The 22409-nt window shown below is 38.5% G+C and overlaps 1 long non-coding RNA gene across 2 annotated transcripts in view; it reads left to right on the top strand.

Moving 5' to 3' along the window:
* LOC132646671 (uncharacterized) overlaps nt 1–22409 on the top strand; it is a 129574-nt gene that overhangs the window by 63997 nt on the left and 43168 nt on the right. Inside the window, exon 1 of one of the 2 annotated variants that reach the window (XR_009584920.1) lies at nt 13459–13564. The exons of the other annotated variant lie outside the window; for it this stretch is intronic. This is a non-coding gene — a long non-coding RNA (uncharacterized LOC132646671). Of the gene's footprint in view, nt 1–13458; nt 13565–22409 lie in introns of those variants that run through there. 2 annotated transcript variants of the gene reach the window in all.

Raw genomic sequence — 22409 nt, 5'->3', positions numbered from 1 at the left:
TTAAACTCCAAAACAAAATTAATCAGAAGAGATAGGGGAGGACACTACAAAGGCATGAAAGGAAAATTTTGAAATCATAATTTTAACATCTATGCTCCAAATAGAAGGGAACCTAGTTCATAAAAGAAACACTACTACAACTTAAATGACATATTGAACCTCTCACACTGGTAACAGAAGATTTAAATACTCCAAATTCTTCCCAATCAACCAGTCATCCCAGTAAAAGTTAAACAGAAAAATGCTGGAGCTAACTGATATTATAAACCAAATGGACCCAAACATTTCATCTAAACACAAAAGAATATACATTCTTCTCAGCACCTCATGTAACTTTCTCCAAAACTGACCATACACTTGGCAACAAAGCAAGTGTCAACAAATACAAGAATATTGAAAACCGGAAACAGGACAGAAGCCTACCACAGAAGGCCTCTGAAAGACTCTACCCAGCAGGGTATCAAAACAGATGCTGAGACTCATAGCCAAACTTTGGGCAGAGTGCAGGGAATCTTATAAAAAAGGGGGGATATAGAAAGATGTGGATGGGACAGGAGCTCCGCAAGGAGAGCAACAGAACCAAAAAATTTGGGCACAGGGGTCTTTTCTGAGACTGATACTCCAACCAAGGACCATGCATGGAGATAACTTAAAACCCCTGAACAAATGTAGCCCATGACAGCTCACTGTCCAAATGGGTGCCCTAGTAATGGGAACAGGGACTGGCTCTGACATAATCTGATTGGCCTGCTCTTTGATCACCTCCCCCTGATTGGGGAGCAGCCTTACTAGGCCACAGAGGAGGACAATGCAGCCAGTCCTGATGAGACCTGATAGGCTAGGGTCAGAGAGAAGAGGAAGAAGACTTCCCCTTTCAGTGGACTTGGGAGGGGCATGGGAGGAGATGAGGGAGGGAGAGCAGAATTGGGAGGGAATGAGGGAGGTGGCTACAGCTGGGATACAAAGTGAATAAACTGTAATTAATAAAAAAAAAATTTAATGCAAAAAAGTACAATAATTTTGAAATACTAGCATCCTATCTGAACACCATAGAGTTAAGCTGGATATCAGCAACAATAGGAGCAATAAAAAGCTTTCCATATTCATGGGAAGTGAATGAAATTGATCAAGACAAAAATTAAGAAAGGAAGTACAGAGTTTAGGGAGCTGAAGGAAAGTAACTACACAACATACACAAACTTATGGGACACAATGAAAGCAGTTCTAAGAGGCAAGTTCAAGCAATAAGTGCCTACATAAATAAATGGAAATATTTCATCCTAGTAACTTAATAGCACACCTGACAGCTCTAGAATAAAAGGACAAAAATTACACCCAAAAGGAGTAGGCAGCAAGAAATAATCAAACTCAGTGCTGAAATCAATACAGTAAAAGCAAAGAAGCAAACAAAAAACAAAGATTCAATGAAATGAAGAGTTAGTTCTATGAAAGAATAATCAGATTTGCAAACCTATATCCAAATTAACTAAAACTTGAAAAGAATAACACAATTAACAAAATTAGAGATAAAAGGGAGAGATAATAACAAATATGGAGGAAATTTAGAGAATGATAAAGACAAACATTAAAAATCTATACTCTGTCAAATTGAAAAATATCTAATAGCAATGGGTAACTTCCTTTATAGATACTGCTTACCAAAGTTAAATCAAGATCAGATAACTGAAGGTTATTAAGGGGATACAAATTGGAAAGAAAGAAGTCAAAATACCTTATTTGCAGATGATATGATGGTGTATATATAACTGACCCTAAAAATTCACTAGAAGACCCTTATAGCTGATAAACACTTTCAGAAAAGAAGTAGTATACAAAATTAAGTCACAAAAATCAGTAGGCCTTCTATATATAAATGATAACATACTGAGAAAGAAATCAGAAAAATAACACCTTTCACAATAGCCTTAAATAACATAAAATATCTTGGAGTAATTCTAGCCAAGCAAGTGGAAGATATGTATGATAAAATCTTCAAGACTTTAAATAAGGAAATTAAGGAAGATATCAGAAAATGGAAAGATCTCTCTCCCATGCTCATGGATTAATAGAATTAACATATTAAGATGGCCATGCTACCAAAAACATTATACAGATTCAACGTAACCTTTATTAAAATTCCACCACAATTTTTCATAGATCTTGAAAGCACAATTTTTAGCTTCTTAGAGAGAAATACACAGAGACACACACACATAAACACAGGATAGCTAAAAACAATCCTGAATAGTAAAAGAACTGTGGGAGATATCATAATATCACTATCCCCAATTTCAAGTTGTACTACAGGGCTATGGTATTAAAAATCACATGTCACTGCCATGAAAACAAACACAATTATCAATGAAATTGAATTGATGAACCAGGCCTAAGTCTGCACATCTATGGATACCTTGTTTTTTATTAAAAAAAAAAAAAAGCCAGAAATACAAACCTTGGGGGTGGGGGATGCAGCATCTTCAACAAATGGTATTGGTCTAACTGGATGTCAGGATGTAGAAGAATCTAAATAGATTTATACCCATCACCCTACAAAAATTCAACTCTAAATGGATCAAAGACCTCAACATAAAACCAGGTACACTGAACCTAATAGAAGAGAAAGTAGCAAATAGCCTTGAACTCATTGTCACAAGAAAAGACTTTCTGAACAGGTCACCATTAGCACAGGCATGAAGAACAACAATTAATAAATGGGACGTCATTAAATTGAGAATCTTGTGCATAGCAAAGGACACCATCATTAGAACAAACCAGCAGCCTACCGAACAGGAACATATTTTTGCCAACCACATATTTGATATAGGGATAACATCCAAAGTATATAAAGAACTCAAAAACTAGATGTCAAGGAAACAAATAAACTAATTTCAAAATGAGGTAAAGATCTAAAAAGAATTCTCAACAGAGGAATCTCAAATGACTGAGGAACACTGAAAGAAAATGCAAATAAAAATTACTTTGAGATTCACTTTACACCCATTAGAATGACTAATATCAGTAAAACAAATGACAGCTCATGCTGCTGAGGATGTGGAGTAATGGGAACACTCATCCATTGTTTGTGAGAGTGCAAACTTGTACATCCACTATAAAAATTAGTGTGGTATTTGCTCAATAAGACAGGAATTGATCTACTTCAAGATATACCACTCTTGGTAGCTGCTCCCTTCACCCTACCACAAAATCACTTCCTTATCCATGTTCTCTGTTGCTCTATTCATAATAGTCAGAAATTGGAAACAACTTAGATATTGGACACCTCAACGGAAGAATGGATAAAGAAATTTGGTACATTTATAAAATGGAACATTACTCAGCCATTAAAAATATGAAATGGTAAAAATTGCAGGCAAATTGATGGAACTAGAAAAAAAATCATTCTAACTAAGGTAATGTATGCCCAGAAAGTCAAATACTGTATGTATTCAGTTATATGAGGATGTTTGCTGTTAAGTCAATGGTAACCGAACTACAATCTGTAAGCTACTGAGGTTTGTTGTAAAGGACTGGGGTAGGACTGGGAGGCAAATAAATGTCCCTAGGAAAGAGAAACAGAAAGCTATGTTATGGTTGTATTGTTGGGGTCTAGAATGGGAGGCTCAAGTGTTGATGGGAAGGTGAGATAAAGTGAAGACACATAGCTAAAAATGAGGGCCACTTAAAGGGTAATGTGGAAACCTAATACAGTAGAAGCTTTTAAAATATATGCGTATGTGAAAGTGATCTAAGTAAAATTGCCAAATAGCAGGCTAGACAAAGCCCCAATTGGCCAGCTCTTATCAACACATGAAGCTTTCAGTACAGGGATTTGGTTACATCTAATGAAGTTGTTTACCAAAGAGAACCTAAACAACTCAGGATGTTGCCAAGACTATAGGTTGTTCTACACACACACAATCACACGGGCACACACACATACACGCATAGAGAGACAGACAGACAGACAGACACAGAGAGAGACATACACACAGAGAAAGAGAGAGACATACACAGAGAAACACACAAATTCTCATACCACAAAACAACAAGGAGTTTTCAGTCAACGGCATAGTCTCGTACACCATGGGTCTACAGTGATTTTCTTTGGTATGTTGTTTAGATAATGTCTCAGGTAGTTGGAACCCTATGGATGACAGAGGAGTGCTGGGAAGTTGTTCTTTTATTTTTTTTTTTATGTGTACTTGCATAAACACAAGTATTGTTGCTTTGTGGGTTCTTTTTTACAGCTCTTTGCTATTTTTTTAAAAAAATATTTTTTATTAGTTACATTTTATTCACTTTGTATCCCAGCTGCAGCCACCTTCATCATCCCCTCCTAATTCCACCCTCCCTCCCTCATCTCCTCGCAGGCTCCTCCCAAAGTCCATGGATAGGGTAGGCTCTCCTCTCCTTCCATCTGACCCTAGCCTATCAGGTCTTATCAGAACTGGCTGCATTGTCCTCTTCTGTGTCCTGGCAAGGCTGTTCCCCCCTGAAGGGGATGTGATCAAAGAGCCAGCCAGTGAGTTCATGTCAGAGACAGTCCATGTTCCCCTTACTAGGGAACCCATTTGGACACTGAGCTGCCATGGGCTACATCTGTGCAGGGGTTCTAGGTTATCTCCATGCATGGTCCTTGGTTGGAGTATCAATCTCAGAAAAGACCCCTGGGCCCAGATTTTTTGGTTCTGTTGCTCTCCTTGTGGAGTTCCTGTCCCCTCCAGGTCTTTCTCTCTCCCCCTTCTTTCATAAGATTCCCTGCACTCTGCCCAAAGTTTGGCTATGAGTCTCAAAATCTGCTTTGATACCTTGCTGGGTAGAGTCTTTCAGAGGCCCTCTGTGGTAGGCTCCTGTCCTGTTCCCTGTTGCCCCCCTCTTGCGATGTCCATCTTGTTTGCCTTTCTGAGTGAGGATTGATCGTCTTACCCAGTGGCTTCCTTCTTGCTTAGCTTCTTTAGGTGTACATATTTTAGTATGTTTATCCTATATTATTTGTCTAATGTTCTCTTATAAGTGAATATATACTTGAATATATACCATGTGTGTCTTTCTGCTTCTGGGATACCTCACTCAGGATGATCTTCTCTAGATTCCACCATTTGGCTGTAAATTCATGATTTCCTCATTTTTGATTGCTGAGTAGCATTCCATTGTGTAAATGTACCACAATTTGTGTATCCATTCCTCAACTGAGGTACATCTGGTTTGTTTCCACATTCTGGCTATTACAAATAAAGCTGCTATATACATGGTTGAGCAAATGTCCTCGTTGTATACTTGAGCATATTTTGGATATATGCCTAGGAGTGGTATAGCTGGGTCTTGAGGTAGCACTATTCCTAATTGTCTGAGAAAACACCAGCTTGATTTCCAAAGTGGTTGTGCAAGTTTACATTCCCACCAGGAATGGAGGAGGGTTCCCATTTCTCCACATCCTTTCCAGCATGTACTGTCACTTGTGTATTTGATCTTATCCATTCTCACCGGTGTCATGTGAAATCTCAGGGTCATTTTGATTTGCATTTCTGTGATGACTAAGGACACTGAGCATTTCTTGGTGTTTCTCTGCCATTTGATACTCCTCTATTGAAAATTCTCTGTTTAGCTCTGTAACCCATTTTTAATTGGATTACTTGATTTATTGCTTTTTAATTTCTTGAGTTCTTTATATATGCTGGATATTTGCCTTCTGTCAGATATAGGGTTGGTAAAGACACTTTCCCAGTGTATAACCTCTCATTTTGTTCTAATGACGGTGTCCTTTGCTTAAATCCAACACCCATTCATGTTTAAAGTCTTGGAGAGATCAGGGATACAAGGCACGTAACTAAACATAGTAAAGGCGATATACAGCAAGCCTATAGCCAACATCAAACTAAACGGAGAGAAACTTAAAACAATCCCACTGAAATCAGGGACAAGGTAAGGCTGCCCAATCTCTCCATATCTCTTCAAAATAGTACTTGAAGTCCTAGCTATAACAATAAGGCAACAAAAGGAGATCAAGGGGCTACAAATTGGAAAGGAAGAAGTCAAGTCTCACTATTTGCAGATAATATGGCAGTATACATGTGTAACCCCAAAAACTGTACCAGAGAACTTCTTCAGCTGATAAACGACTTCAGCAAAGTGGCTGGATACAAAATTAACTCAAAAACAAAACAAACAACAACAACAACAAAACAGTAGCCCTCCTGTATACGAAAAGCAAAAGTGCTGAGAAAGAAATTAGGGAAACTACACCCTCTACAATAGTCACAAATAACATGGTGTGACTCTAACCAAGCAAGTGAAAGACCTGTTTGAAAAAATCTTCAAGTCTCTGAAGAAAGAAATTGAAGAAGATCTCAGAAGATGGAAAGATCTCCCGTGCTCATGGATCGGTAGGATTAATATAGTGAAAATGGCCATTCTGCCAAAAGCAATCTACAGATTCAACGCAACCCTATCAAAATACCAACTCAATTCTTACAGATCTTGACAGAAAAATTCTCAATTTAATATGGAAAAACAAAACACCCAGAATGCTAAAATAATCCTGTACAACAACAGAGCATGTGGAGGTATCTCCATCCCTGATCTCAAGCTGTACTATCGAGCAGTAATAAAAACTGCATGGTACTGGCATAGAAACAGAATGGTGGATCAATGGAATCGAAGACCCAAAATTAAACCCACACACCTACAGATACTTGATTTTTGACAAAGCCAAAACCACACAATGGAAAAAAAGACAGCATCTTCAACAAATTGTGCTGGTCTAACTGGATGTCTACATGTAGAAAAATGCAAATAGACCCATATTTATCACCCTGCACAAAACTAAAGTCCAAGTGGATCAAAGACCTCAACATAAATCCAGACACACTAAATCTGTTAAAAGAAAAAATGGGGAATACCCTAGAACTCATTGGTACAGGAGACAAATTCCTGAACAGAACACCAACAGCACAAGCTTTTAAATCAACAATCCATAAATGGGATCTAATGAAACTGAAAAGCCCTGAGAAATTGTTCTTGAAGTGTTGCTGGTTCTGAGGTTGATAGTGAAGGAAACTCCATATCCTTCACTAAGATAAGATAAGCACATAGACTTGCTGAACTGCACAACTACTTTATAGAAAGCAAAATAATAGTGGTCAAACAAAGCAAAAATGTTTCTCACTTGATATACATATTTTGAGTTTCAGTAGTTCACAGCTACCTGGCAATTCCATGGCATTTGTGCTATTGTTCTATTTTGATTATTTGCCATTTCAAAATGCCTCTGTCTTCAGGTCCAAAATGGTTCTTCTGCTGGCAGGGAGTAAGAAGAGGAGTCAGGAAAAATAGAGTCAGTATTACACTTACTGCTAAGGCACATTTCTCACACTTGTATCTCACTATTCAGAATACAAGGCACATGGCCACACCTAGCTACAAAGGACTTTGGAAAATGTGATTTCTGGCTGAGCATTGATTATCTCAGTTGTCCACTAGTATTAAAGGAAGAATTAGGGATGGATATCAGAAAAGAGCTGTCATTGGCATTGTGGTTAAGATTATGCTGAATACTGTTAGATACAGTAATGCAACAGACTCAATGTGTTTGCTCCTCTAGCATGGAGCAATCTAAGGGAAATGTAAGAGAATGAGATTGACTAGACTAGACTAGCAGTCAGAGAAAGCAGGAATAAATATGTAAATAACTACTATGAACAGAAATGAGCCATTAAGAATAAACTTTGGGCAGAGTGCAGGGAATCTTGTGAAAGAAGGGGGAGACAGAAAGACCTAGAGAGGACAAGCGCTCCACAGGGAGACAAACAAAACCAAAAATTTGGGCACAGAGGTCTTTTCTGAGACTGATACTCCAACCAAGGACCATGCATGGAGATAAGCTAGAACTCCTGCACAGATATAGGCCATGGCAGCTCAGTGTCCAAATGGGTGCTCTAGTAAGGAGAACAGGGACTGTCTCTGACATGACCTCACTCTTTGATCACATCCCCTTCAGGGGGGAGCAGCCTTGCCAGGACACAGAGGAGGACAATGCAGCCAGTCCTGATAAGACCTGACAGGCTAGGGTCAGATGGAAGGGGAGGAGGACTGCCCCTACCAGTGGACTTGGGTAGGGGCATAGGAGGAGATGAGGGAGGGAGGGTGGAATTGGGAGGGGATGAGAAAGGTGACTACAGCTGGGATACAAAGTGAATAAACTGTAATTAATAAAAAATAAAGAACAAAACCAATAATATCATGCTGAAAAAAAAAGTTTTGAAAACAAGATCTGCATTCTAAGTGTAGTTCTGGTCTTGTGGTCTACTGAACATTACAGATATATTCTAAGGACTACTTTCCCCACCTAAAGCCATGATTATAACATCCTTATTTTCTTGGGGTAAAATAACCTTTTATATTTAAAGCTTGTATCAGTGTTTACTACATAGAAAATTTCCAACAAATTAACTGTTACAGATTAACAGATTAACTGTGCTATTATTATTGGTATCTGTTTATTGCTGGCCTTTTCCCTCTGAGGTAGGATCTCTCTGTGTAGACCAGCCTGGCTTTGAACTTTCTTTCCTGAACCCTCCTGCCACACCTGGTTGTTATTGTTATTAGAGAATTGACCTGAATGTGTGAAATTGGGACTTTTGGCAAAGCTGACTCTTGGCAAATATTGGTTGGATGCATAAGTATAAAATGAAGAATGTGCTAAACACGGTTAATGAATGAGTTGGAGAGTATGAAAGTTATATACTGAATACTTCCTCAAGTATCTCTTGTGTGTCAGGACTGTAAGATACAAAGATATGTAAAAATTATCATGAAATCAGCCTAGGAATGAGAAAGGCACATAAACATAGGAGAAGCTCCAGCTATCATTTCTACAGTAAAGGGGAGGGGCGCTCTTTGTCTGTAGTGTGTGTGTCTGTGTGTGTCTGTGTGTCTGTGGTGGGATGGGAAGACACACAACTTACCTACTGAGCAGAGAGACAAGGGGAAGAACTAACAGTTCATCATGAAGCTCCAACTGTACACAATATTGTTGATGTCAACACAAGTTTTCCAACAAGAAAAGCTACTTGAATGTTTACTGGAATTTCATCCCTCTGTCATCCTCTGTCCCCAGTTGATCTATTCAGCTACTAAATGAAAACGACCTAATGAAGCAACATCCATGTCAAGATACCCAAACATATTCAAACACATTAAGTCCTTGTTTCTCTGACCTTTGCATGATCTTTTGCCCAACTCCAGGTGCCTTCTTTGCAACTTTGCAAGAATTCCTTCTTTTCTGCCTGTTAAATCCCCAAAGAAGGCTGTGCCAGTAACTTCATTTTGGGGTATTTCTTTTGCTTTGTGTACCTCCATTCCTGAGTTAAGCAGAAGCATGCATGTGCGTACACACACACACACACACACACACACACACACACACACCACTCTTTGCTCTCTGTTCCCCCTGGCAAGATCGGTAAGGTGTGTAACAAGTTTTCAAAGAGCTGAATATCATCCTGACTTGAGTTAAACTGAAGCCAGCTGGCACCATTTATCCCTTCAAATTACAAGAGAATGTGAGAAACCGCAGGGTGTCTGTGTGGGCCTGGGCAGAGCCCTAAAGGGCAGCTGCATGCGAAGGAGTGTAGTCTGGCAATGAGCTTGAGAATTAGGTGCGATTCCGTAAGTTTGCACTTGACAGAACTTAGTTCAATGTGGCTTCATGAACCGATTTTGAGGATTGTTTCCCTATTCTATCTGGCTACATCCTCATTAAACATTAGATATGCCCACAAGAATGATAATTGTCGGGAGAAATTTGTCTTACTTCTGTGCTAAAAACGAATACAGAGTCTCATGGGGTTCCTGTAATCTCAATTGATATTGAACTCTAAGTTCTCAAATTCTTTGTTATTTGGCTTTGTTCCTCCCCATCAGCTGTAGGCTGAGTTTTGCAGCGCATCACCTTTCTGAAAATCAAAGCACCCTTCATAAGCATCTTCTTTCCTGTATGAGTTTCATATCTTAGTCAAACCTCATAGAAGACTTCTATGCCAGAGAACATGTTATAACATAATCTATTTGAAGCCACACGTGGAAAGATTAGCCAAGATAAATGTATGCGTGGTATTTTTAGAAAGTAGAAATAACTAGAAATCTCTTAGCACTTCTTTTTGTGTATGCCTTAGCGAAAAAGGAAATTACATAAGAAAACTCATAAATGCTAAATCTGGATTATTAGAAAGAAGGCATAAAGGTTCTTCCTAGAATAGATTTTTCTTACATATTCTCATTACTACATCTAAAAAAATATAAAAACACAAGAATGGGATAATTTATTTTTAAATGCATGTAAGTCTAAAATTCGAGGGAGCTGACTAAAATGCATATTACTTTGAGAAATGTTTGTACATTTAGATAAATCAAAGAAATTTTTGGTACTTATGACTTTTGTTGTGGCATCAAAAACAGACATATCTATTTCAGGGACTGTGAAAGTAATCAGTATAATTTCAAGAACCAAGAAAGAAATAACAAGCTATGTTCTATAATCAAGTTTTCTAAGACAGTGAAAAATGAAAATGTGTATGTACCTTTATTTATTTATTTTTTAAATGTAGGACAAATCTCATACTTACTTAAAAGTCAATATAACATTGATGCCTGGGCAGATGTTGGGATTAACCATGAGGCAACATGAAATTCTGGGTTTAAAAGAAAAACAACATTGCTTTGCAGAAAGAGTTTGAGAAGCATTTCTGAAGTATGATAAAAAAAAAAAAGAAACACATGCTTTACCTATTCCTATCCTCTTTGCCTTGACAGTAAACCAGGGCCCACCCTAGCTAGCATGCTGCTGGCCCAGCAGTTCTCAAAATGCCCACCTCAAAAGCCTTTTTTGTTGTTAAAACTTTTGAAGACCCTGAAAAATTTTCTTGATGTGTAATATTTACTATTCACTGTATTGAAAATGAAAACTGAACAGACTGTAAAGTATAACAAATACAAGCACAAGCGCTGGTAGCTGATGACTGACATCATAACCAGGCAACAGGCAGCTTTTAGAAGATGCTCCGCTCCGCACCCTTGAGGAAGAATGAAGAAGGTGAGCAGTCTAGTATGACAGTGAGAGCAGTTTCAACGCCAGATCCTCCGCGTGGTCTCTGCTTGGCTGGTAGTCCCCAAGACATAGTCTGGGAGCCTTTGTGCTGCAGCTTCATAGCTAGAGGGTGGTCAGACACTTAGAGGGAAGATCCTCTGGAAAAAAAAATGCATGAATTAGTGTCCTTCAGGATATAAACTTGGTCTGATTGACAGTCAATAATTTTCTTAAAGATCCCTCAATAATATCTTCAGTTATATGATGTTCATGTAGGTATTAAAGTGTGATTTGGAAAATGAAGACTAGGGAGAAGAAGTAACAAATATTCGTTAGTTGCCAACATTAAATATGAGGCGAGGTGAGAGATGAGAAAGATCTAAATGCGATAGTACCGTATTGTGTTCATATGCCCGAAAAAGAGTTCACGATTCAGGCTTTGCAGAGCTCAGAGCAAAACACCCTGACAACTCGGGACAGGGAGAGGTTAACTCTGCTAAGCCATGTCACAAGGATTCTGCGGCAGAGGTGACATGTATGAACTAGCATAAGCAAGGAGTGTGCAGTCCAGGCAGGAATGCACAAAGCAGTGGTGGATTTAGAGTAGGGTTTCACAGACACTTCGATAAAATGTGAGCTCTGCGAAGAGAGAGGGTCCCTTATTGGAGCCACAGGAATGGGAACAGGTGGGGTGCGGAGACTAGATGGTGGCGGAAGTTAGTCTTCTTCCTGTCGCAGAAAGTCAGCTCAGGAGGTTTACGGAGATAAAAGGAAGGTGAACCAGAAGGGGGGCGGGGACTGGAGAAACACTTCAGCCCGTCTTGAGGCAGACTAAGCAAGAATCAAGCCACACTGCAAAGACTTCAAAATCAGCCTGCCAGTCTGCTGGGATTCAAATGCTAATTTCTCCCTAGGTTTGAGGGAACTTTAACAATTCCGTCAAGTCCTAAATATCAGAGTTGAAGAGCGGTGACTAGATGACAAAAATATTAAGCAGAACGAGGCACAAAAATGGCATAACAACACTGACCTATCACAACTTTGCAATGTATCTTATTTGCCACTATAGATTTGTAAAGTAACAGGAAAGAAGATGTCCACAGACCAGAAGTCACAAGATTTTTCTGTGGAAATGAATGGACGGTGGTGAAAGAGTGACATTATTTTAAGTGGTTAGAATCGAGAGTATCCTGGAGAACGGTAGGTGATAAGTAATACAGAAAGGGGGAAAAGGGCACCCCAGAATACAGAGAAACGAAGATTTATTTTCACACAAATACTTTTTATAAAAATGGTGGGAAATGCTAACCACAGGCACCTGACATGATGTGAAGCTGTAGTGTACGTGCCTGAGGATGGAGAGTGTCCAAGAAGTTTTAAGAAGCAAGATGAACTAAACTATCTATAGGAAATCTCACAAACCAAACCAGGAGAGGAGAGCGGTACCTAACCCTCTAGCAAAAACATTTAATTCCTCATTAGAATGAAGTGCTGTCCTTGAGGTGGGAGGGTGCCATGTGGCCTTTAAAAAATAATAGGTGAAAATTAATAGAGCAGCTAAGATTTAAACCTGAGGAAGATTTTTTTCCTTTAGCCTTAAAAAAGAAAGAGGAAGAAGAAAATGATTGTTGTATTGCAGAAGGAAAGTAATACAGTCTAGGCAGCCAAATAACTTCATCTAAATAAATTTCTCTTAGAATACGTTAGATTTGAAATAATGTTAAGCAGAGTTTTTATTTATCTAGATGATCAAAGGGTTATAATTTAAAAGAAACACAAATAAATTCTCGCAATGGTGGGAAAATCCTCTTTGACCTATCAGCAGTTTAATCAGGGTAAGTAAAATCTGAATAATGAAATGTCTTTCTAAATACAAACAACCAGGGTTGGGTTTGCAGCCCTGATATCAGAGGTGCATGTAAGACACTCTCTGGCTTGTGCTAAACATTGGCAAAGACATGGCAAACATTTCTCCAGCACAATTACGTGGAGAAAGAAAATTTCTAATCTCATTAAGATGTAGAAACAAGGGTAAAAGAATTAAACCGAAAGCCTGTGTTACAGTCATATTTCTGAACCACTTGTTTCTTAAAGACAAGGGAGCGCTAACGAGGAGTGAGGAAGCGTCTCTTATGAATTTAGAATAGCTCGCAGGACTCAGCCAATTAACTCCATGATACGTTTCTTCGCATTCAGATATTGAACATATTTTATTATAGGTGAATATAAAAAAAAATACGAAGGGTTCCATATCGATAGTTCAACTGAGTAAGTTTTGTCCTCCAACTACTTGAATATGTTGTTTATCTCCAGAGAGAAGACCACATGTCCTCTGAATGAAGAAGGGTCTACAGAATTCAAAGCTGCCCTTAGGACTTAGACTTGATCATAGGTGTAACCAGTCAAACTGTATCTTCCACCTCTTTACTGAATACTATTGATTACCTCTTCAAGTGGAAATCTGGGCTCATAATTTTTGTGGTGAGTGAAAAGGATGCCATCCAAGGATGCTAGTATCTTAGCTCACTATGAGAAGCCTCTGTCTTTTGGGATTCTGATTCCTCCCTGTGTCTACAGCACATGCACAGAAACCTCTTTGCCGGTACGCCCTCCTCCAGGTTATAAAGTGGGTGAGATCTTTCTGGGATCTAAATATAAAGGGAGGCAATTTTAACATATTGTGTCATTAAGAAGTTTAGGAGCTTTTAGACACAGTCTGGAGGTAGCAGGAAATTAGATGCGGTGTTGCATTAGACATGTTTTTAGTATTTTCTTCTTTTTGTAAAAGCTGTAATTTTCAGAGTTTAGAACCAATTTAATGTCCCTGGAGTTACAGCTTTTTGTATCCATTGTCCATTAGGTGAATTACTAAGCCAAGAATGGAATCCATTTATAATGTATAAAATACTGTGAAATGTCTTAAAAACAGTCTTTGCAGGGGGAAAAAAAAGCTTTGGGAGTCCATTAAATTCGAAGACAGTGAGTTCTGAAGTTCTTATAATCATATAATGGTTTTTTGTGCTTTGATAATATGATACATTAGATATTGGAAAATTTATTTAAAAGTTTGAATTCAATAGAAATTACATAGAATGAAGGGAAATGCATTATTTTTGACATTTTAGACAGATTTTAAAACTGACTGTGTTGTCTAAAAAGTACCTTAATAATATTTATTATATTTTAATAAAAATTAATAAGCACTGAAATACTATTGAATGTCTCATCTATGATAATGTCACTATCACTGACATTTAATGAGCTTAGAACAAATTTTATATTCTTATTTTAAAGAAATTCCAATGTGGTCGGAAAATAAAAATGGCTGGGTACATCGCAAATATAAAGTTTGTCATACATGACACACATATATGTAAGCATATGTATGTAGATTTTACATGCATAAACTATCACTAATTATCACATCCTAATTAATGATGTATTGAAGATCTATGAATATGTCAGTTAAGTACATTGGCACTGCATGCCTTTGAGGTCCCAATGTGTAATTAACATTTTGCTAAATTTTAATATTATAAAGGGGATTTTCAGAACTCAAGGACTTAAAATTCCTGTCCATTCAAAACATAAATCAATAAAAATTTCAAATGGTCCAAGGGTATTTTTTACGGTAAGCCTAGCTGCTGCCTGGGTCCAGACAAATCTCATAACTGTTGAGGTGGTACTATGTGAGATGTTGAGCCTTGGGGAATTGTCATGTAAATAAATAATCAAACCATGAAACAAATGGCACTCTCACATGTCACACAAATCAGTTAATGCAGAGCCTGGCAACTGCTTGCTCTAGTTGAAATCAAAATAAGTTGGTTACCTTAAGAGTTCCTTGCGTATAAACGGGTATGTATTAGATGCTCAGAAGTAGAAAGATGAATTAGAATTATGACGAATAGACTCTCATGGGGAACAAGTACTACATCTGCACCCAGAGGTGACAACATTTTGATGTTGGACTGAGATTAATGATGGGTCTATATCGCAAGTAGGTTTCTGTAGCAGCTCAATTGCTTACACTATGTTTAACTTCATAGCTTTTAAAGGTGACTCTCACCTATTCATTTGAGGCTCATATCATTCCAGCAAGGTTGCTTTCTTGCTACGCCTGTTTAAGACCATTAGAGTATTAGATATTTGAAGTGTTTTTGCCAATAGTTGCTTGTTTTGCTTTGGGATCTGTAGTCCCTGAAAGTTTCAGAAGACGCAAGATGAAAATAAGGAAACAGTAAGGACTAAATTGTTAACTGGACCCACTACCAGATTTTCCTAGTGTTTTAGAGTACAAGTAATGAACAAAGCATGGTTCTGGGAAAGAAGTCATCATTACCACAACCCCCTAGAGGCTGTCTGTCATTGGGCAATCAGGCTGCGGACTGGCATGTGGGTTCACACATTCTGTGTGGGAACTAGTAGTGAACTCTGTCATTTCTCTCTCTACTATTCTCTCACTGACCACGGACCTCTAGGTCCATATATCCAACAGTTATTTCCAATAGGACCTGGGGACAATCAGGCTTCTCCTGTTAAAAACCATTTTATAGACATGGTCTTTCTACTGTCTTTTTGCTAGTGAAAATATGTCCTGAAAGCGGGCTATTCTGGGTTTGTAGTAGCATTTGGCTAGTCCATCTCTTTTCTGCCAAGTGTCCCCAGTAAAGCCAGATGAGATGCTTTGAGGTCATGTTGGATCTGAACCACAAAGTCATTAATGTGATAAAATGATCCATATGTGAATTCCTTTTGAACACAGTTTTAGGATTATGCCTTAACATCCCTTTGACTTCTGTTCATTGAGAGTGGCTATTATTCTTCCTTGGTCGTGATTATTTGTGAATACTGGCTCAATTCAGAAATTCAAATATTTGGGCCTACACACAGTTTGAAATTCTCCTCTTCCTCAATTCAATCCTATTTTGGACTGAAAATCTGAGGGAGAAGGACCTATCAGCCACCACAAAACAAATTGAGCCAAAGACTTCCAATAACCTTTTTATTGTTGTTTTTGTTCAAAATTCTTTGAAATCAGCCATCAAAGCTGTGTTCAGTGGTGATTCTTTCCCTGGTCTCACAGATCAGCCACCCACATTAAGCAATGGCTTCACACTTCTGGTCATTAACAGACCCCTGCTTGGGACACTGACGTGGTGACAGGATTTATAGCAAAAGAGAACAAACCCCAAATATGTATAAGACATGCTTTATACTTTTTGTAGATTTAGCCAGAGTAAGTCAACCAATGGGTCTAGATAAAATATTTGAATAAACGAGCTGCAGTTCTTGGTAAAACTGTTCCTTGTCTCAAATTTCAAAGGCTTGTATATAGACAGAGGGAAGATACAATGCAAATGTCCTGGTCTACCCTGAAGTATTTAAACATCCTTTCCTAAATATCTATGTTCTCTCAGCTTTGCTAATCATTCGCTCTGACAGATTCAAAAGAGGAGAAAAGTGAGAGAGGCAGTTTTTAAGTCACTGAGACAGCTTCCAGTTGAGCGGGCCTTCAATAATTCAAGTTGATCCTTGTATCTGAGATAGCCATGATCCTCCATGGTTCTCCTCATTGGAGCTCTTGCTTAGCTTGGATCTTAGCCAGTTGTTTCTATAGCTTGGAGAGTTGCTTATTATGTTTCCATTATCACATCCAATTTTATACTCCGAGACTTTTAAATAGGATTGATAACCTCAACATCTGCTTTCTCTAATTACCTAACTCCTGCATGGTCCCATTAAGCCATGGGATACACCCTTCATTGCTATCCCAACAACTGTAGCAAAATCTTCTTGTGTCTACTTTCAAAACATCCTAGCAGCCTTCTTTCCCTGTGCAATAGCTGGAAGCATCAGATTTTAACATTTAAAAGACCAGTACCAAATCCCCATTTCTCCCATAGAAATCCAGTTCCAAGCTTTGAGCGTGGCTTGGTATCAAAACGTAGCACTTTGGTCAACGAAAGGCCTAGGGCTTAACATCCCAGAGGAGCTTGAGGACACTCTCCTCAGTAGCCTGTTCTCTTTAATTTCCCCCTGATCTCTAGTTATTCTTTGATCTGACTGCAAGGTACAGAAGTCATGGAACAGACACCATCTGTAAATTCTGCATATGGTGTGCCGATTGGCAGGGATCTTTACTCCCCTTGTATACTCTCCATATTGAGTGTGGGGGAGGGCATACTGATGCCACCATGAAAATGACTGAAACAGAAAAGATTTTACCCCGATAGGAAGAAAGGAAGGAAGGAGGAAGTTAGTCCTTCTTAAGTATAGCTTGTTCATATTTATTTTTGCGAGTGTTTACCTAAGATCAAGGCAATTACACACATATGGTTTATAGACTATTAGCTTCACTGGTGAAATCTTTATTTTATCTCCCAGGACATATCCTTGCCTCTCTTTCTGCAATGCTGAAATCCCCAGAACTAACCAAACAGCCTGGAAAATTCCTGTGAAGAGTTCATAGGTCTCAGCTTGTAAGGTTCTGAGAAGAAAGACTATTTATGGATGCCCAGCCTCGAGAGCCAACCTAAGCAACAATGCACAGAAACACATGTGAAGTTAAATTGGCAATCAGCTCTAGCATTTCTTACGGCAGAGCTGCCTATTGGGTAAATAATATGCATTTTATAAAAACATTCATAAATGTAAATTCACACGAGAGACTGAAATGGCTCCTTAGGGTTAAATGAAATACATATTAACAACACTTATGAATAGTAAATAGCAAGCACTTTTAAAATGTGCTCAATGTGTATTTACATAATAGCCGATAAGAGTTCTACTGTCAAGTAAATAATACCGTAGCTGCCTTTAAAAGTCTTTAATTACCTACAGTATTTGCAAAGTACATTGTAATGGATTTCGGGTTTGTGTAGCACTCCATTCGCCTCCCCTTTCTTTTCTTCCCTGGTTTCAAATACATACATACTTAAGAAAATGAATTTTAAATTGGCACTGAAAGAAACCACCTCTCTAGGTAGAATGGTCTTCAATGGTTTCACTTATGCGAAAGGGAAACTTTTAAAGTGAGATGGTAATATCGTGCTGACATTGTGCCCATAAAGACCATCTTAGAAATCAAAACAAGTAAACAACAGAGAGTACCTTGGTAAACTGAGCTGATGTTTCAGCCCTTTCCTGTGTGTTTGTGCAACCCGGTATATCTCAGATTCATACCCTGCTTGATCAGAGGATTCTGATTCCTGAAAACTGCTATGTTCAGTGTCCAGCTAGAGGCTGGAAAGCAAGACTCCTTGACATCTCTCTGCTTTGGGCAAGTATCCACCAACAAGCTTTGTCCAATTTTTAGCCTTTAGCAGAGGTCTGAGCCTAGGGCCTGGACTCTAGTCACACCACTTCCTGCTTCCAGTTGTCAGGGGAGGAGCTGGTACCTATAATAGTCTGCGTTAGTTCATCTTTCTGTTGGGCTTCAGTTTGTTAGCTTCTAATAATATTGTGTGTGTGTATGTGTGTGAGATAAACTGCCCCCATTAGAATTCCCCAGTATGGTAAACTTTGTTTCTTATGTTTCTTAAATATTCTCTGAGATCCTTGGATGAGAAAGCTGGTGTGTGAAAGAGCTCTCACCCGAAGAAGCTATCCACTGGCTGAACCAGCTTGAGTCAAAGATTTGTCCCCTTTTCTATTCTCTGCAAAGTGTCTCCTGTGACTTTGCATTAAAGCTCTTAACAGCCAACTGCTATTTCTATCTTTTTAAGAAGGAAGGAAGCACACAAATTATATTCAAATAGGATAGAGGTAGGTTAGGCGTGGTTCCAGGAATCACCCTGATGCAAATAGTGGCTTACATTTGACCATCTGATCACATCTTAGCACTCAGAGCTGCTGACTCTGAGATGCGCTTCTAGCTTGTTCTTACTTTAGCACCCCTAAGCTGTGCAGTTGTGATTGAAAATGATGCCAGAATATGATATAAAATAGAAACCAACGAAAAAGAGTAGAAGGCATCTTCATAACAGACAGTCTTGATGAGAGATCACTGTTGTTTTAAACTAATGACTCCATATGACCATACAGAGCAGAACTATGATTCCTTCTATATCCCCTCCTTTCCCTGTGACACTTTCGCTAACCATGATCTGTCCTATTCTTGTCATTAGGATTCATAGTCTCTTGGGTCTTTCCCTTCTCCCTGAGTTCTGCCAAATCTACTCTTTTTTTTTGTTATGAGCAACTCCCACTCTACTCACTCTGTCAATTTGTAACCTTCCCGTCCTGTCATGAAAATGGCATTTAAAAATTCACTACTATAAATCTTCCATTTAAAAAATCTTCACAAGCGTATTTTCAATCTTATTTTATTAATAATACAAACTTGTACTCAAATTTTTGTTATGTTTTATTTAATGTTTACTTCAAACATCACTGTAGCTAGATAGAGAGATGAAGGAAGAACAGAGCGCTCACTGCGTGAGGTGTTTCATTCATTTGATCTATGTTCCTATTAGCCCAAAACTTCACCGATGTTTGATTGGCTGTAACAGAGAACAGAGTTCCTAGAAGGAAGATATTACATTATGGAGAAAAGGTAGGAGATGGGGACTGATGGGGAATGACACTAAAGACAATTATCCCAGCGTATGGTATTAACTGGGCGTGAGACTCATCCTACTTAGTAACGTGGCTCCAGCCTTCTAGATCTGGATATGCCGAGATCATGGCGTCCGTTTTGCCTTCCTTCCACAGCAGGAATACTCTTCACCAGCTACTGTCAGCTGGGGTTGGGGGCGCCATCATGGTCTAGGAAGGAACTACATTGCTTTTGCAGAGCAAGCTACTTCCATCGTTCTCACCGTGTGTTCTCTGAGATTCCGTCTTTTTCCTGCCATGCAAGAGGATACAAATGGAAAGCCTTTTATCCTTTCACCAGCTGACATCCAATGCTAACAATAGCAGCGACGTTCTGTTTGTTTGATCTCCATAGATAGGAATAGAATTATAGGTATAGGTATTGATATATTATGTAGCTGGGGATGACCTTGAACTTCTGATCCTCTGCCTCCACTTCCCAATTTACTTTAAATGTATCTTTCTATAATTTAATTTTCCAGTAAGCCATTATAAGTCTATTCTTAGGCAAGACAGTAAATAAATAAATGAATAAACAAATAAAGGTTTATAAAACTAATAGTGTCTAGGGCCTAGGGCACTGTTACCCTTGGTAAAGTGTTTGCTATGTAAACATGAGGACCTTAATTCAGATCTCAAGCACACATAAAAATCTAAAAGGGATGGTGTGTGCATGCAATCCCAGGGTTGGAAAAAAGAAGATGTGTGGACCTCTGGAACTCACTGGCCAGCCATTCTAATTGAATTGGCCTTTCCAAGTTCAGTGAAAAACTCTGTCTCAAAAACTGAGGTGGCAAATAAGTCAGCATTGACCTCTGGCCTTACATATTCATTTAAGGCCAATTCATTCTCTCTCTCTCTCTCTCTCTCTCTCTCTCTCTCTCTCTCTCTCTCACTTTCTCTCTCTTCCACTCACACACAAACATACATACACATACACACATACACACACACAAATGGTGCATAAAACTAACTCCACACATAGAATAACTGCAGTTAAGATAGAAATCCCAAGAAAGCCTTCTACAGTGGCTAACTCTGGAACTTCAAGGATCATGTCTGGAAGCCTGAGTTTTCAGGTAGATGATCCACACAGCTAGACACTCCTGGTGATGAAATGCAGTTAGGCGTCAGTCAGATCTGAGGGTGCTTCAAATATCATTTTGCTTCACAATAAATCCAATTTTAATTTAGCCTTATTCTCCCCATTATGACCCATAACCAGTTCATGACTGAAATAGTCAGAGGTCTGCATGTTTGAACATATCCAAGATGCTCAGGCTTAAATGACAGAGTCAAAAGGCCGAAAACTAAAATTAAAAAAAAAGCATACAAATTCTCCCATTCTTTAAAAACCATATACCAGCTCCTCAGAGCTTGACCCAGTAACTTGTGATGCTTCATACAAACAACTAAAGCTTAATTCTTTTTCAATTTTTATATTACTTTTAGATTTTAATTCAATCACAACATTTTTCTCTTCCCTTCCCTCTCTCCAGACCTTCCTACATATTTCTCTGCCCTCTTGCAAATTCAGGGCCCCCTTTTTAACTAATTGTTATTGCATATATATATATATATATATATATATATATATATATATATATATGGTGTATTCTTCCCTGAGGCGAGCCACCTCTCCTATTCACAGCTTTCCTCAATTGCCTATAGTTCTTTCTGGAGAGTTGAAGCCTTAGGTGCTTTTTTTTTTAATTTATTTATTATGTATACAGTATTCGGCCTGCATGGGTGCTATGCAGACCTGAAGGGGGCACCAGATCTCATTATAGATGGTTGTGAGCCATCGTGTGGTTGCTGGGAATTGAACTCAGGACCTTTGGAAGAACTGTCAGTGCTCTTAACCTCTGAGCCATCTCTCCAGCCTGCCTTGTGTGCTCTTCTCTGTCCAGTGTAGCATGTTTATTTGTGTCATGATCTTGTTTAGCTCATGTTTACACAGTCATGATGGTACAACTTTATGGGTGTAGCTTCTACTATTATTAGGAAACAAAATTAGAACCTAATTCTTAATGGTCCCCAGCACCTTACCAAACCACCAGTTTCAGTAAGGACAAACAATGTTATAATATTTATGACAGCAAAAGAAAATGAGTTGCATACCACTTCTCTGTATAAATACAATTCACACAAGTGGCCCAGGAAACAAAACCAAATAACTTTTAACTGCTACAAAAGAACAAAACTCATATCACTTCTTCTTTGGGTTCTCTCTCTCTCTCCTCTCTCTCTCTCTTCCTCTCTTTCTCTCATCTATCATTCTCCCTCTCCTACTTATTTTCTCCCCTTTGTCCTGCTTTCAGAATTCATCTGCTCAGCTCCAATCTGTGGTGTCTATTCTTGATTAAAGCATGTGGTTTGTTCATCTCAATGCCTTGCACTCTTTTTTTTTTTTTTTCATACAGTGACAGCCTGTGTATGTCAGGTTTAATACATGGCTATCACTCTTGAACTCAGGTAATTCTTCATGGCGTTTCTCTGCAAAGGAATAATACTTTCCAGTTTGAAAAATAGTTTTACTTTCCTATCTATGTGGCATTCTTTTTATCTACATAGACATAAACATAACTACATTAATATTTTATTTAAAGTTTTTTTTTTTTTAATTAGAGGATAATGGAGGACACCAGAATAACAAGCAACTTAGCCAATCAACTAGGCAAGGTGCATTTGAGTTCACAGAGACTGAAGGAAAAGCACAGAACCTATA

This window comes from Meriones unguiculatus, chromosome 1 (genome assembly GCF_030254825.1).
Source record: "Meriones unguiculatus strain TT.TT164.6M chromosome 1, Bangor_MerUng_6.1, whole genome shotgun sequence".
NCBI classification, from domain to species: domain Eukaryota; kingdom Metazoa; phylum Chordata; class Mammalia; order Rodentia; family Muridae; genus Meriones; species Meriones unguiculatus.
Note: the sequence above shows the minus strand (reverse complement) of the source record. Positions and strands in the feature narration are given on the sequence as shown.